Genomic DNA, 16306 nt, shown 5'->3' with positions numbered 1-16306 from the left:
TCCATTGTGTAAATGTACCACACTTTCCTTATCCATTCTTCAGTCGAGGGGCATTTAGGTTGTTTCCAGGTTCTGGCTATGACAAACAATGCTGCTATGAACATAGTTGAGCACATGTCCTTGTGGCACGATTGAGGATCTTTTGGATATATACCCAAAAGTGGTATTGCTGGGTCTTGAGGAAGGTTGTTTCCTAATTTTCTGAGAAATTGCCACACTGACATCCAAAGGGGTTGTACAAGCTTGCATTCCCACCAGCAATGCAGAAGTGTTCCCTTTCCCCCACATCCTCTCCAGCATAAGTTGTCATAAATGTTTTTTTTATCTTCGCCATTCTTACAGGTGTAAGATGGAATCTGAGAGTTGTTTTGATTTGCATTTCCCTGACGACTAAGGATGTTGAACATTTCCTTAAGTGTCTTTCAGCCATTTTAGATTCCTCTGTTGAGAGTTCTCTGTTTGTGTCTGTACTCCATTTTTTTATTGGATTTTGTGATCTTTTGGTGTCCAATTTCTTGAGATCTTTGTATATTTTGGAGATCAGACCTCTGTCTGATGTGGGGTTAGTGAAGATCTTTTCCCATTCTGTAGGCTGTTGTTTTGTCTTGTTGACCGTGTCCTTTGCTTTACAGAAGCTTTTCAGTTTCAGGAGGTCCCATTTATTAATTGTTGCTCTCAATGTCTGTGCTGCTGGGATTATATTTAGGAAGTGGTTCCCTGTGCCAATGCATTCAAGTGTACTTCCCACTTTCTCTTCTATAAAGTTCAATGTGGCTGCCTTTATGTTGAGGTCATTGACCCATTGGACTTGAGTTTTGTGCATGGTGATAGATATGGGTCTATTTTCATTCTTCTACATGTTGATATCCAGTTATGCCTGCACCAATTGTTAAATATGCAAATATGCTTTCTTTTTTCCATTTGATATTTTTGCTTCTTTATCAAAGATCAGGTGTTTGGAGATGTATGGATTGATATCTGGGTCTTCTATTTGGTTCCATTGGTCCTCCTGTCTGTTCTTATGTCAATACCAGGCTGTTTTCAGTACTGTAGCTCTGTAGTAGAGTTTGAAGTCAGGGGTTGTGATGCCTCCAGAGTAATACATTTTCTAAAGCCCCCGCCCTCACACACACACATACACACTTAAATCTACACTCCTGTCTTAATACTTCACTAACTTTGCTTTCTTCTGGCTCACCCTGAAATTCTTGTCTGCCTCTTGTAAAGGCATAGCTTTGCCAAATGGAGATTGCTCAGCGGGGAAGGACCTTCTTAGGTTCCTGGTGGCACTAAAACTCTCGCTGGAGCTGCTGTGTCCTGAGGCCCAGCGCTCACTTATCCCCAGCACTGGGTTTCCTGTAGTGCCCTGACTTTGCACAGATGAGTACTGAATCCCTTACTAGGGCCAGCGAGAGAATGAAGAAAGGCCAGGGACACAGACCCAGAAAAGCTGGGCTTGAGTGGTTGGGAGAAGCCACGGTACCCTGGAAGAGTGTGTTTGATAAACATTCAGCAAGGAGGCAGGTTTAGGGCATACAGCTGAAGAAGGAGGCAGGCTTAGTTAATCTCAGCAGGCACAGTTTGTAGAGGAACAGTCTTCAAGCTGTGAACATCCAGGAGGAGAAAGTTGAGGGGGACATTTTCCACAATCCACTCTCAACATGGACACTTGGAGCCCTGCGGAAAGCTCTGCCCTCACTCTGAGCCTTACCCTGGAGGATAAGGGAGGCTGTGCCATTTTCTTCCCATGAGTCTGAATCTACAGTCCCCAACATGGCTGTGTTCGTGACAACAACACACATTCACTAAGACCTTCATTGGCTCCCCACGTCTCCCTCTTAGTTCTCAGATGTTCGGGGTGATCTTCACACTTAGCCCAGGGGAGGTTTGCGGCAAAGGCGACACTAGACTGTAATGATGGCAAGAAGGAAGATCATGACAGCTGCTGCGCCTGACAAAACCAGGAGGCTATTTTAACAGGCTAAAGCCGACACCCATCAAGGAGCGATCGTGTATGGCAACAGTAGCAGAAGCAATGTTTGCTTTTCTAGGGTGTGCTGACAAACGGGGCTCATACACACATTATTATTTGGGGTCCAGGCACTCGGGAGGCGGGTCCTAATAAATCCCCAATTACAATTTGCTCTTGCTATAGGAGCTGCTGCCATGCATGTGTGTGACATATTAAATTCTGTCTACATGGCAGGGCTGGAACCTGGCCCCAGTAGTTTGATGGAGCCCCTGGGACTCTGGTTAGAAAAATGCCCCCCCTCAAAAAATCCCCTAGAGGGAGTCATTAGTATCAACAGGTGTCAAAGGGTGTGGCCAAGTCACTGGGAAGCAGCAGGCTTCTCCTCTGCCCTGTCTTACCTGCATGAACACAATTACCAAACGAGTCAGAAACACAGCCACTGGGCTATTTGAATCGGGTTGCTAAAGAACTGGATAGCACTTCAAACCACCAAGCTTTTCCCCTTTGGCTCCACGCCTCTGCAGTTGGCCACCTTTCCTTCTTCAGTACACTGCCACTCTTGTGGCGCTGAGACAGAAAACTGGGGACAACCATCTCCTTGCTGTGGAGGTTGCCATCACCTCCCCTACACTGAGCTTGCGGGCCTGGCCTCCATCGCCTTCAGGCTGCTCAAATTTTTTTTTTAAACAAATACGACACTTTGAAAGCAGCTAAACTGAAAGCAAAAATGGGAACGTGCTTGGATCACTTAGCTGTGTATCCACCCCTCAGTTTCTCTCCCCTTTTAAACTTGTTTCCAGTAGCCAATTTCATCACCCCCTTCCCTGGCCGGTCTCCGAAGAATCAATGAAGCTGAAATATGCCTTCGCCACACTTCAAGGGTTTCTCAAAATCTCCCCTGAAGTACCAACATCTAATTACCTACGCCTAGATTCTATTTGTTCCCCAAATCTCTTTCCAAGTACTAACATATATCTGCCTGTCTTTGGATTCCCTCTCTGGATTTTACTTGTCTCGAGGTTTTTATTTATACCCGGTGAGCTGAAATGCATGCCTTCCATCTTTCTGTTCTGTTACCCCTTCCATCTTCCTTTGCCTTGTTCCTCCTTCCCTTTAGTAGTGTACTTCTCAAGGAGTGGTCTCTTGTCTGACTGATTCAAATTCCCCGGAGTCGGTGGCTATAGTTCTTGTCCCTGTTTGGGGACCACTTTGTCACGTCCTGCACAACTCTAGGGACTGACCTTACTGGGGCATAGAGGGAACTGAAGAAATCACAGACACACTAGAAAAGCTGGGACCAGGTGGTCTGGGCTCTCAGATGGAGAGGCCACGGCACCCCGAATGTTTATTATATAGAGTTGAATGGAGAGTTGGAGTCACTGCCTACAGTTGAACAAGGCAGGGTTTGTGGTAGACGGCCAGTTCAAGGGGACAGGAGCAGCCAATCTCAGGAGGAGCATGCTCTGTTGGTGATAAACATCCAGGAGGAGAAAGCCACTGTGGGCATACTCTATACACACTGTAAACATCACCAGAGACCAGAGGAAGGCTCGGGCATCCTTGTGAGCCTTACCAGGGGAAGGCTTTGACATGCTCATGGATCTGAGACACTGGTTGCTGACATGGCTGTGTTCACTTGCTCTTTGCATTGGAGAGATTTTAATTCTTTAGGGCCTGTGTTACACTGGCTGTATCTGGAGCCACGGACATTCCATAAGCTCGGTGGTTATAGAGCCAGGAGAGGTGCAGGCAGCTGACAAGAGTTCCTGGAAGAGAGAGAGCGCGCTGAACTAGAACACAGGGCCTTCTATGTGCCAGGTAAGCACTCTATAAGCCCAGCTGTTGGCATTTTGTTTTCTTCTGTTCTTTTCTTTTTTAAAATTTATTTATTTTATGTGTATGATTGCTCTATTGACTTTATGCCAGAAGAAAGCACCAAATCCCAGGACAGAGGGTTGTGAGCCACTATGTGGTTGCTGGAATTGAACTCAGGACCTTTGGAAGAGCAACCAATGCTCTTAACCACTGAGCCATCTCTCCAGTCTCATCTTTTTATGACAGTCTTATTCTGTAGTTCAGGCTGGCCTCAAACGCGCAGAAAATCTCCTTCCCTAGGCTTCCAAGTTTGGGACTAGAGGCATGAGTCCCTCCCTGTGCCTGGCTTTTGCCATTTGTATTTCTGGGTTTCATTTTTTTTTGTTTTGGTTTTTTTGAGACAGAGTTTCTCTGTATAATAGCCCTGGTTGTCCTGGAACTCGCTTTGTAGACCAGGCTGGTCTCAAATTCACAGAGATCTGACTGCCTCTGTCTCCTGAGTGCTGGGGTTAAAAGTGTGCACCATTATGCCCAGGCTTGATTTTTTTGAGGAGAGGTCTCATATAGCTGAAGCTGGCCTCAGACTTACTATGGTAGTCATGGATGACCTGGGACTTCTTACCTTCACCTCCTGAATTCTGGGATTTTGGGCGTGTATCACTACACCTAGTTTTATGTGGTGTTGGGTGGAGATAAAACTCAGGGCAACTCAGGGCTTCCTGCATGCTGGGAACTCTACCAATGGAGCTATACCATTAGCATGTTGTGTGTGTGCGTGTGGTATATGCAGGGGTGCATGCCTGTGTGTATTTCAGGGAGGGATCCAGAGGAGGATGCCAGGTGTCCTCTATCACTGTCACTTGGTCTGAAGCTAAACCTGTGGCTGGTAAGCTCAGTGATTTTACCACTTAACACTGTCTTCACACCCAGCTTTTTACGTGGATTCTAGGGATTTGAACTCATGCCATCTTGTTTGCAAAGTAAGCACCCTTAACTGCTGGGCCATTATTTCAGTCCCTCCCTTCCCCCCCCCTTTTCTCTTTTTGAATGAGGCTGGCTCAAACTCATAATCCTCCTTAGCCACCTACATACCAGGATTACAGAATTACAGATGTATACCACAAACCATCCTGGCTTGCTGCTGCTGCTGCTGCTTCTTCTTCTTCTTCTTCTTCTTCTTCTTCTTCTTCTTCTTCTTCTTCTTCTTCTTCTTCTTCTTCTTCTTCTTCTTCTTCTTCTTCTTCTTCTTCCTTCTTCTTCTTCTCCTTCTCCTTCTCCTTCTCCTTCTCCTTCTCCTTCTTCTTCTTCTTCTTCTTCTTCTTCTTCTTTCAGACAGGGTCTCTTCTTGCCCAGACTGGCCTCAAATTCATTATGTAGCTGAGGATGACCTTGAACTTCTGATCCTCAGGTCTCTACTTCCCAAGTGCTGGGGTCACAGGCAGGTGTCACCAAACCCAGTGCATTAACACCACCCCACCCCTGCCCCACCCCTACCCCACCCCTGCACCCCTATTTTTGTTTAAGGAAGAAAAACAAGCAGCTCAGAACTGCTTGTTCTGTTTTGCCCCAGGAAAACCCAGACAGCCTGGTCACAACTGCAGGCTGAGGGACTGCTGAGAGTCTTCAGTAGCTTTCTCCCTACAAGAGAGACTGACCTTTAGGATGGGCAAATGGACAGCATTCAGTGTCCACTTCCTGTTCAAGCTGAGTGTCCTGGGCCCTCACGAAGGACTTTACTAAATCCTTTTTGAGGTGGCTGCTTCCACAGGAGTAGAGCCGGTCTCCCCTATCCATGGAGGGTTTGTACCTCTGATAAAGTTAAGTTGATAAATTAAATAGATTAAGCAAATAATTAACAAATAGGACAATTATACCAATACACTGTAATATAAGTTATGTAAACATAGTTTTTCTCAAATGGGCTTATTGTAATTTTCTTCCACTTTAAGGAAAGACTTTAGATCATCTCTTTGGCATATTCAAAATCCCAGCACCGCTGCTCCATGCTTGGAGGCCTGGCCTAGTGCAGGTCTAACCTCAGCTACTGAAGAGATGGAGGCAGGGTGATTTCTGTGAGTCTATGACCAGCCTAACTGCACAGCGAATTCCAGCCTGAGCTACAGAGAAATAACGGCAGCAATTATAATAGAGGTTGCCAACATGGTAGCCTGACCATGGTAGCTGCCAATGATGGTGGCTACCATATAAGTCAGCGGCTGTGCACACTGCATGGATTCCCCTGCGAAGGTGTGTTCGTGTTCTCAGGAGAGTGAGGCGGCATGCGAGTTTTACTATACTCCTCTGAAGGGACACAATTTTAAAAGTTTTGAATTAATCCCTAGCATAGCAAGGGGAAAGGGGCACTATAAAACTTTTGAATTATTTCTGGGATTTTCCTTTTTATATTTTCAGACCTAGTTTGGCCATGGGTAACTGAAATCACGGAAAGCAAAACTGAGGATGATTATAGCCACTCCTTTCTCCCCTGAACTGGATTCAGGTTTTTCCTAGCCCTGTCTCCCTAAGTCTCTCAGCTGCCTAGGAAGGTAAGGCGGGCAGCCTTTCTATTCCTTTTTAAATATTTCACCTGTACATATGTGTGTACTACATGCATGCCTAGTGCCTGTAGAAGTGTAAGAGGAGGTTTGAATTCTTTGGGACCAGAGTTACAAACAGTTGTGAGCTGCCATGTGGGGCTGGGAATTGAACTCAGGTCCTCTGGAAGAGCAGTCAGTACTTGTAATCGCTGAGCCACCTCTCCAGCTCCCTTTTAGTCCTTAATTTTTGATTGTCAGAAAATATGCATGATATAAAACTCACCATAGGGCCGGGTGGTGGTGGCACACGCCTTTATTCCCAGCACTCGGGAGGCAGAGACAGGCGGATCTCTGGAGTTCGAGGCCAGCCTGGTCTACAAGAGTTAGTTCCAGGACAGGCTCCAAAAGCTACAGAGAAAAAAACAAAACAAACAAACAAACAAAAAAACAAAAACAACTCCCCCCCAACCCAAAACTCACCATAGTAAGGACTTCTTGGACAGGATTCACAGACACCCTTTGTGATATCAATGTATTCTGTCCATCTAGAATATTGCACTTACCAGTACTCTGGATGAAGAGGTAGGCAGATCTCTGAGTTTGAAGCCAGTCAGATCTGTAGACTAGGTCTGTAGAGCGAGATCCAGGACAGTCAGGACTACACAGAGAAACCTGTCTTGAAAAAAGCAAACAAACAAACAAATAAAAAAAAACCCAAAACAGTAATAAAAGAAGAATATTGCATTTTCCTCCCAGTCCCAAATGAAAGCATCTCAGTATCTTAGACATTATAGAAGACAAGTTCAGAGTTGCTTTTCATAAACCTTAAAATTCTTGATTATTATCTGGGTGGGGGTAGTGCACACCTTTAACCCCAGCACTCAGGAGGCAGAGGCAGGAGGATCTCTGTGATATCTAGGCCAACCTGGTTTACAGGGAAAGTTCCAGAACAGCCAGGGCTACACAGAGAAACCCTGTCTCAACAAACAAATAAAATCACCACCACCAAACAAATATCAGGAAGAACACACTATTAAACTTTATGCCTTATTCGTAGCTATAGTTGTGAAGGACAAAGAATAATACCAGAATCAAGTTCAGTTTTGAATCATTTCATTTAGACACATTTCTTTTGGGAACAGGGCCTCATGTAGCCCAGGCTGTCTTGGAACTTCTGATCCTCCTGCCCATCTCCTAAGGGATAGGAGTACAGGCTCAGGCCACCATACCTGGACAGCAAGGAATTTTTAATGATTGTGATAAACACACAGAATTTAAAATTGGCTATCCTAACCATTTTTAGGCTCAGTGGCGTCAGATACATTCCCTCTGCTGTGAAGTCATAATCAGTATCCATGATCAGAACACTCTCACCTTGTGAAACTGAAATTCTCAGCTCTTGACACTGGGTGGGGTGGCTCATGCTTGCGATCCCAAACACTGAGTAAGGAGCTTGGAGCAGGAGGATTACCCAGGAATTTAAGAACAACCCATGCTACCCAGTTTCAAGCCAGCCTGGGCTACTGAATGAAAACCCATTTCAAAAAAAAAAGAAAAAAAGAAAGAAAGAAAGAAAGAAAAAGAAAAGAAAAAAAAGCCAGGTATAGTGGTGGTATGTGCTTGTAATTTTAGCAGGAGGAAGGAGGATCAGGAATTCAATGATTCAGTGCCAGCCTTTGATACATACTGAGTTCTAGTCCAACCTGGGCTACATGAGACCCTGTTTCAAAAAACAAAACAGGAGCTGAGGATGTGGTCAGTGGTAGAGTGCTTGCCTGGCATGTGCCAAACCTTGGGTTTGACCTATAGTGCCATATAAGTCAGGCTGGTGCTGTATACTTGTGAGACCAGCACTCGGGGGTGGCAGCGAGAGGACATTTTCATTTACCCAGTGATTTTAAGGCCAGCCCTTGGATATGTCCTATTTCAAAAGCAAACAAAACACTGTCACAGTCTTTCCCACTTGTGACCTCTGACAGCCACTATTGAACTTTCTGCATATGGATCTGAGTGTTTTCAGGGAATTTTACCCCAGAGTGCTGAGGGCCACACTCACAGCTTCCAACATTGTTCTACTGCTGAGCTTCAGCCCCAGGCCTCTGGAGACTTCTTACATGTGGAAGTTGTCCATTTTCTCTTCAAGGAGAAGCAACTGCTTGGAATTTTCTTTGTTGGCATCCTACAAGCTGTCTGGTCCCCCTTCCTGCATCTCTCCCAGATGCTCTGTGACACTCAGAAAGTGAGGACTTCACATCCAGATGGTGGTGGCACATGCCATTAATCCCAGCACTCAGGAGGCAGAGGCAGATGAATCACTGTGAGTTCAAGGCCATCTTAGTCTACAGAATGAGTTCCAGGACAGGCAAGGTTACACAGAGAAACCCTGTCTCCAAAATCAACCAACCAATCAATCAGTCAGTCAGTCAGTCTGTCAGTCAGTCGGTCGGTCGGTCGGTCGGTCGGTCGGTCGGTCGGTCGGTCAATCAATCAGTCAGTCAGTCAGTCAATCAATCAATCAATCAGTAAATTAAAAATGTAAAAGAGAAAAGAAAAAAAGTCCCTCATATCTAAATGAATGAGAAAGGTTCCAAAGGTCACCCCATCCTCTTGTCCTGCCTTTCTGCAGTGTCTGTCCATCCAAAAGGCACAAAAGTTAGAGGCAACAAAATTCCTTCAGGACCGACATCTTCAGCTACATACTCTAGTTGCTGTGTAGGCTGTGCCACAAGCCAGGTGGTGTAGCTCCTAAGTCGAGGCACATGAGAAGGAGTGGGAGGCAGGAGTTCCCCCTCCCACTAAGAGGACTTGTGAGTACCCCATCTGGATCTTGGAGGGAGCAGAATATCCCAAGAAAATGCTCCCTTGCAGAGAGATTGAGTAGCGGGTACCCAGCTTTGGTCAGATAGATGCAGGAAGCTCTCATGTGCTAATTCGTGGTGGGGGACTGCAGATCATAAAATGGATTTCAAACCAGGAAGAGGGAATTTGGCAGGTTTTTGTTATAAATAAATACATTGAGCCTGATTTGCGCAGCATGATATGTGAAAACGTTCCATGGTCCCATGTGCTCAGCATGGTGGCCCATATGTTTAATCCTAGAACTCAGGAGGTGGAGGTAGGATGCTCATAAATTCAAGGTTAACCTCAGCTATGTATTGAGTTCAGTGCCAGCCTGAGCTACATGCAGCTTGAAAAGAAAGTGCTTCCATGCTGACCCAGGGTGGTAGTTGGGCAGACACTAGTTCTGGCAAACTCTGTTGGTTGTTCACCTTGGCCTGGGTTTGCTCTCCTTTACCATTAGAAGCGCCTTCCTGCTGTTCAGGAGCTGTGAGGTCCTATGTTCAAGGCCAGGTATAGGTACCAGAACAAACAAACAACGAAACAAACAAAAACCAAACAGAATCCCCAAACCAAACTAAGCAGCCGACCAAATGGAGCCATGTGGAATGACTAAGTTCTGGAAGATAAGACTGGAGGGGAAATGCGATGGAGTCATGGAAAGGGTTGCATGTTTCAAAAAGAGAAATGGGGCTGGGGAGCTAGATTAGACAGTGAAGAGCTCGCCACATAAGCGTGAAGACCTGAGCTCAGTTTCCATAATCCACATGAGAACACCAGGCTTATGTTCCCTGTGCTGGGGAAGTGGAATACGCAGTGCCTGGGGCTCTAGCCTAGCTGGTTGGAGCTCCAGGTCCCAGTGAGAGAATTTGTTCCAGAAACAATGCAAGCAGCTCCTGAGGAGCAGTAACCTAAGCTGACCTCTCCTCCACACCCACTTACAGGCTCTACACACACACACACACACACACACACACACACACACACACACACACACACACTCATGCACACATACACTTACACACATGCAAGCATGCACACACTTTAAAGAAATAATAGAATCTCTTCCTTTTCTAGATCTATTTATTTTATTGTATGGTGACTTTTTTAAATTAATGAATTTTATTTTGTATGTATGAGTGTTTTGTCTGCATGTATGTCTGTACACCATGTGCCTGTCTAGTGCCCATGGAGGTCAGAAGAGGGCATCAGATCCCCTGGAACTGGAGTTACAGTTGGCTGTGAGCCACCATGTGGGTGCTGGGAACTGAATCCGGGTCCTGTGCAAAAGCAACAAGCACCATTAGCCATTGAGCCATCCTCTCCAGGCTCCCATACAAATATTTTTTCAAGCTAAACTGCAGCTAGTTATGGTGGGGCACATTTGTGATCATAGCAGGGGAGAAGGGTCAAGACTTTAAGGTCATCTTGGGCTACATTCTTTTATTGTTGTTGTTTATTTTTTTGTTTTTTCAAGACAGGGTTTCTCTGTAGCTTTGGGGCCTGTCCCAGAACGAGCTCTTGTAGACCAGGCTGGCCTTGAACTCACAGAGATCTGCCTACCTCCACCTCCTGAATGTTGGGATTAAAGGCATGTGCCACCACTGCTCCGTAGAGCTACATACTTTTAAGGCCAGATCTGTTGCAATAGCAAAAGAATATAATGGCCAATATTGTTGTTTTATGTTTTATCAGTTTTAATTATTCCACTCAGCAGCCAACTAGCTCAGCCTTTTAGCTGCCATAGATGGAGGCCTAGTTTTCCTTTCTATATTTTCTCTTTTCTCCCCAATATTGTGCTAAAATAAACTTGCTTGCTTCAAGGGATAAATACATTCTGGCTAGGAGAAGCGAGGAGACTATATAGGCCACTGGGACATGTTTCCTACTAGTACTCCGGAAGAGGCTCTTGGTTTGTTTAAGGAGATGAACTGGAAGCAGCCAGTCTCTCAGCCAGCTGGCAGATTTCTTCAGCTTCTGGCTGAAAGGACAGTGAGAGAGGGCAGTAAGTGGCTTAGCAGATAACTGTGCCCCACAGGGACAGCTAATCCCCAGATGTGCCTCCACCCTGTGCGTACTCCCTCCCACACATGGGGCCCTGTGGAAGATTCAGAGACCCACGCTTGACATCTGGAAGGCAGGAATGACTCACGCTGAATTTCCCCACACTCCGAGGAGATAGGACAGAAATTAAAGTGATTGAAAAACCTGGTATCCTGGATAGTTTTGTGTCAACTTGACACACGCTGGAGTCATCTGAGAGGAAAGAAGCTCAACTAAGAAAATGTCTCCATGAGACTGGGTGGCAGGCAAACCAGTAGGGCATTTTCTTAATTAGTGATTGCTGCGGGGAGGGCCCAGCCCATTGTGGGTGGGGACACTACTGACCTGGTGGTCATAGGTTCTATAAGAAAGCAGGCTGAGAAAGTCACAGGGAGCAAGCCGGTAAGCAGCACTCCTCCATGGCCTCTGCATCAGCTCCTGCCTGCTTGAGTTCCTGTCCTGACTTCCTTTGATGATGAACAGGGCTGTGGAACTGTAAGCCAAATAAGCCCTTTCTTCCCCAAGTTGCTTTGGTCACGGTGTTCCATCCCAGCAATAGTTACCCTAACTAAGACACCTAGTCAAGAGAGGTCATGTTTCTCCACAGCTAGACTTATGACCTGGTATGCACTACGAAGAGGCACATGTTTGGGTGCACTGAATGGAGGGCTTGGGCACAGGACGGAAGGTAGGGTGGAGCTTTGTGGGGGGGCGTGGGAAACCATAGCTTCAAATGAAGCATATGTGTTCTTAATCTATCAAGAAGACGTTCTCCACTCAGGAACCAGTCTATAGCTCATAGCACTATCAGAAGCTCAGGAGGCTGACAAATTATTGTTTGTTTTTAAAATAAAGATTTATGTTGGTGGGGCTGTGTAGGAGGGAGGCTGCTTGTTCGTCTCGGCCACCCAGAACCAAAATAATCACACAGAAACTGTATTAATTAAATCACCGCTTGGCCCATTAACTCTAGCTTTTTATTTATTTATTTATTTATTTAATGAGACAGGGTTTCTCTGTGTACCTTTGGAGCCTGTCCTCTGTAGACCAGGCTGGCCTTGAACTCACAGACACCTGCCTGCCTCTGCCTCCTGAGTGCTGTGATTAAAGGCATGTGCCACCACCACCTGAGCTCTAGCTTCTTATTGGCTAACTCTTACATATTAATTTAACCCATTTTTATTAATTTGTGTATCGCCACGTGGCTGTGGCTTACCAGCTAAAGTTCAGTCTGGCTCCAGCAGGCCTATATGGCTTCTCTCTGACTCCACCCTTCTTTCTCCCAGCATTCATTTCTGTCTTCTCCACCTACCTCAGTTCTGCCCTGCTATAGGTCTTTATTCATTAATGGTAATCACAGCACACAGAGGGAAATCCCACATCAGGGCTGTGTGCATGAGTGAGCGCTGGTACCCAAAGAGAACAGATCAGATCCCCTGGAGTGGGATTTACTGCAGCTGTAAACCATCTGACTCGGGGACTGGTCTTCTGGGAGCTCGACCTCCACACTCAGATCAGACCCCCTGGAGTGGATTTACTGCAGCTGTAAACCATCTGACTCGGGGACTGGTCTTCTGGGAGCTCGACCTCCACACTCTTGCCATGCACACGCATATCCACACCCACACACTAGTGTGTGTGTATCTAAGAAGGCTTTTGTTTTTGGAAAAGGAACTTAAACTTGGGTGGGCTGGGAGAAAATTTGCAAGAATTGGGGAAGGGGGCAAATATAATCAAAATATATTTAAATTTAAAAAATTGTTTTAAAGAGAAAAAGAAATAAAGAAGAGCTTTAACTGGGCCTGGTGGAGCAGGCTATCACCCCAGCTATTCAGAGTGCTGAGGCAGGAGGAGCACAAACACATTCAAGGGTGCTTAGGCAATTTAGTAAGACACTTATTTTCAAAATAAAAACTAAAAAGAGGGCTGGGACTGGGTGTGGTGGTGCACACCTTTAACCCCAGTACTCGGAAAGCAGAGGGAGGCAGATTTGTGTGAGTCCTAGGCCAGCTATACTACATAGGGAGATCCTGCCCCCACCCCCAACACCCCCCCCCAAAAAAAAGAAAAGAAAGAAACTATTTCAGTGGCAGAGCACTGGCCAGCACCCCACAGGCCCAGGTCTCCATCCCTAGCCCTGCAAACCAAACCAAACCAAACCAGCTTTAGTCAGGTGTTGTGGTGCATGCCTGTAATTCCAGTTACTCAGGAGGTTAAGGGTGGTGGATCACGAGTTCGAGGTTTGCCCAGGCTCCACAGCATGACCCCGTTTCCAATAACAAAAGTACAACCACTGCTATATACATCAGGGCACGGTTTTCAGAGCAACCAGGCAAGCTCTAGGAAACAGGTGCGCCTGCTCTGACTCAGCCTGGCCACAGGCGCCGAGGGTTCAGCGGCACATCATAGACTATTCTTAGATAGCCTTCTCTCTTCTCTAGCCTTCCTCCCGTGACTCAAGCCCCACAGGACAGCCACTCCTACCTCATTTTCCTCTACCTCATCCTGCCTTGCTAGGGAGAGATTACTTAGAACACAGGTCCAATCACGTCACAGCCCAGATTAAACTTCTCCAGTATTTTCCAGTGCTCTCTGGTGACAGGTCCCCTCTTGTCAAACGTGTCACTTGTCCACCAAATGGATCAGTAGGCTCATCCCCATTCCTCTTTGCCTGTTGTTCCCCTCTGCGGAAGCCCTAACTGCTAGGAATCTCTTCCTTTCAGAAACTGGCCTTGAGCAGCCCATGCGCTAGCACCTGCTTGTCTTTGGGCTTCTATAGGACAGCATGTAACAGCATAGACTAGAAATGGACATGTCACCCTGGAAGTGTCTTTAGAGTCCTTCCACCTCCCCTTCATGAATCACTTGAAACTCATGGCTGGCATTTCCCCAAGGCTGTGTGAAGCTGAGACACCTGAAATGAAAGCGCCCTGTGAGTCACATTGTCACAGAGCCACAGTCCCCCAAAGAACCGGTTCAGTTACAAACGAGATGAAAATGTTAAGTCCTGCCAGCCTGGCATCTACCTAGAATGCCAGCAATCTAGAAACAGAAACAAGGGACCCATAAGTTTGAGGCCAACCTGGGTCTTACATTAAAAAAAAAAATAAACCTTAAGTCCCTAATTTAGGAACTTTAGGAACTTAAACTCATGCAGATTAAATCTCCCTTATTCCCTTACCAATGTAAATTTAAACTAACTTCATGTTTAGTCACCTGCAGGACACTGTCCTCTCTGCAGGCCATCACCCCATCCTCACTACTCTCCTGGGTATGGCAAAGTCCAGAGGCAGGCAGGCACAGGAGACAGTTTAGCCTGGGACCCTATTTGGTTTTGGTTATGTGTGCTACCTGCCTCTTGTACTAATACATCTGGCAGCACCTTCGCACAGTCCTCTCTAAACAGCGCACCTAGCAACAGCTTCCCCGCCTGGCACTCACCTGTGTCTAAGCAACAGCAGCATCCCCTCACGGCGCACACTTGTGTCTAAGCAACAGCAGCAACTCCCCCCGCATCTGTGTCTAAGCAACGCGCCCACCTGCATCTGCCTACATGCACTCTGGTCTCTGAACAATAGTATAGATTTTCCCACTCCTAGCAGCAATCAGACATAGATGGTTTCTGCTCAGGTGCGTTCCTGATGTCGTCAAGGTACAGGAATAAAAGGAGTAATCTAGTCTGAACTGGTTTAGGGTAATGAGAAGTATGGCAAACAAACATGTTCTTCACGTGAACTTCTAGAGGGAGTATCCTATTTAAATGTTATGCTTATACACAAGTGCACACGCATATGACTAAACTCAGAAACACTATGGGAAAGGATGTGCACAGCGGGAAAAACGATGCATGATGTAACCTATCAGTCAACACGGAGAACCACCCAAAATATACCACTTAATAACCATCTTCCCCCTCTCTTTTTCTTGTTTTTTTAAGACAAGGTTTCTCTGTGTAACAGCCATAGCTGTCCTGGAACTCACTCTGTATACCAGGCTGGCTTCGAACTCACAGAGATCAGCCTGCCTCTGCCTCCTGAGTGCTGGCATTAAAGGTGTGCGCCACCACCACCTGGCCCAGCTCTTTCTCTTGAACTTCATAAAAGGACACACCAAACAATAACTAGGGCCACTGAACGGTCTCGGGCACGTGGCCCAGTCAATCCCCACGGTGTATTTCTCTCTGAGAAAGCTATCTGGTTCTTTTGCATGTGTGCGAGCCCTTATTTTCAGTTCTGTGAGTAAGAGGCTAAGAACCTGGTAATACCTAGCCCTCTACCCCAAGCACTGGTGACAGTACCATGGTCCTTCTGGGACACTGTCAGCTGGATAGTAGAGGCACAGATCTGGTTGAAATCTCAACTCCTGCACTTCCTGGCTTCATGACATTTGGTCACGTAAGGTCTCCATCCAGTTCCCAAAGTGTGCAATGAGGATTTGGTGAACCCTTCTAACTGTCCCTTTCGATCTCAGTAACTTCCATTCTGACTGTCATCCAACTTCCTACACCGTCGACTGACCCCAGGGCGGTGCCAGCTCTACTTAACCAGAGTTTCATTTTCAAGATTTTATATGTGGAACCAAGCCCTCTTTTCTGAGCTTACCACGCTGGGCAGCTCATTCCCTTCTCTTCTGTCCATCAATCCACCCCGTCTTCCAGTTGACTTCTAGCCCCACAAGCAATCCACGTTACCCCAGACCATCTTGTCTCCACCCATCTCTGCCAATCAGTGCCCATGGCCAGCTTCGTCAAGGTGCACTTGGTCACCTGGCACGCCTCCATGCCTTTCTCTGAGTGCTTTCCAGGCCTGGAGAGCCCTTTTCTTATTGCCTTGCCTCAAAATTTGTGGGAGAGAAAGTTCTTTCCTCCTATAGGGTCACCTTTATCATAAGAAAAGCTCTCTGCCTCTTCCCAGCCTCCTCCTGCCTTGGCTGAGGGGTCATCAGCAACAGTCTCAATGACTGTCACCCTCAGCACTTGCTCCAGGCTTGCTTCTGAGACCGGCATCCATCTTTTGTCTGGGGGACATTTTTTTCTGCCATCTTCTTTCCTTCAGCGCTGAATGCACTTTCAGGGCTCTCCACTCTCAACCTGCCTTCTCAG

This window comes from Microtus pennsylvanicus, chromosome X, assembly GCF_037038515.1.
Source record: "Microtus pennsylvanicus isolate mMicPen1 chromosome X, mMicPen1.hap1, whole genome shotgun sequence".
Lineage (NCBI taxonomy): Eukaryota > Metazoa > Chordata > Mammalia > Rodentia > Cricetidae > Microtus > Microtus pennsylvanicus.
This window is presented reverse-complemented; position numbering follows the sequence as displayed.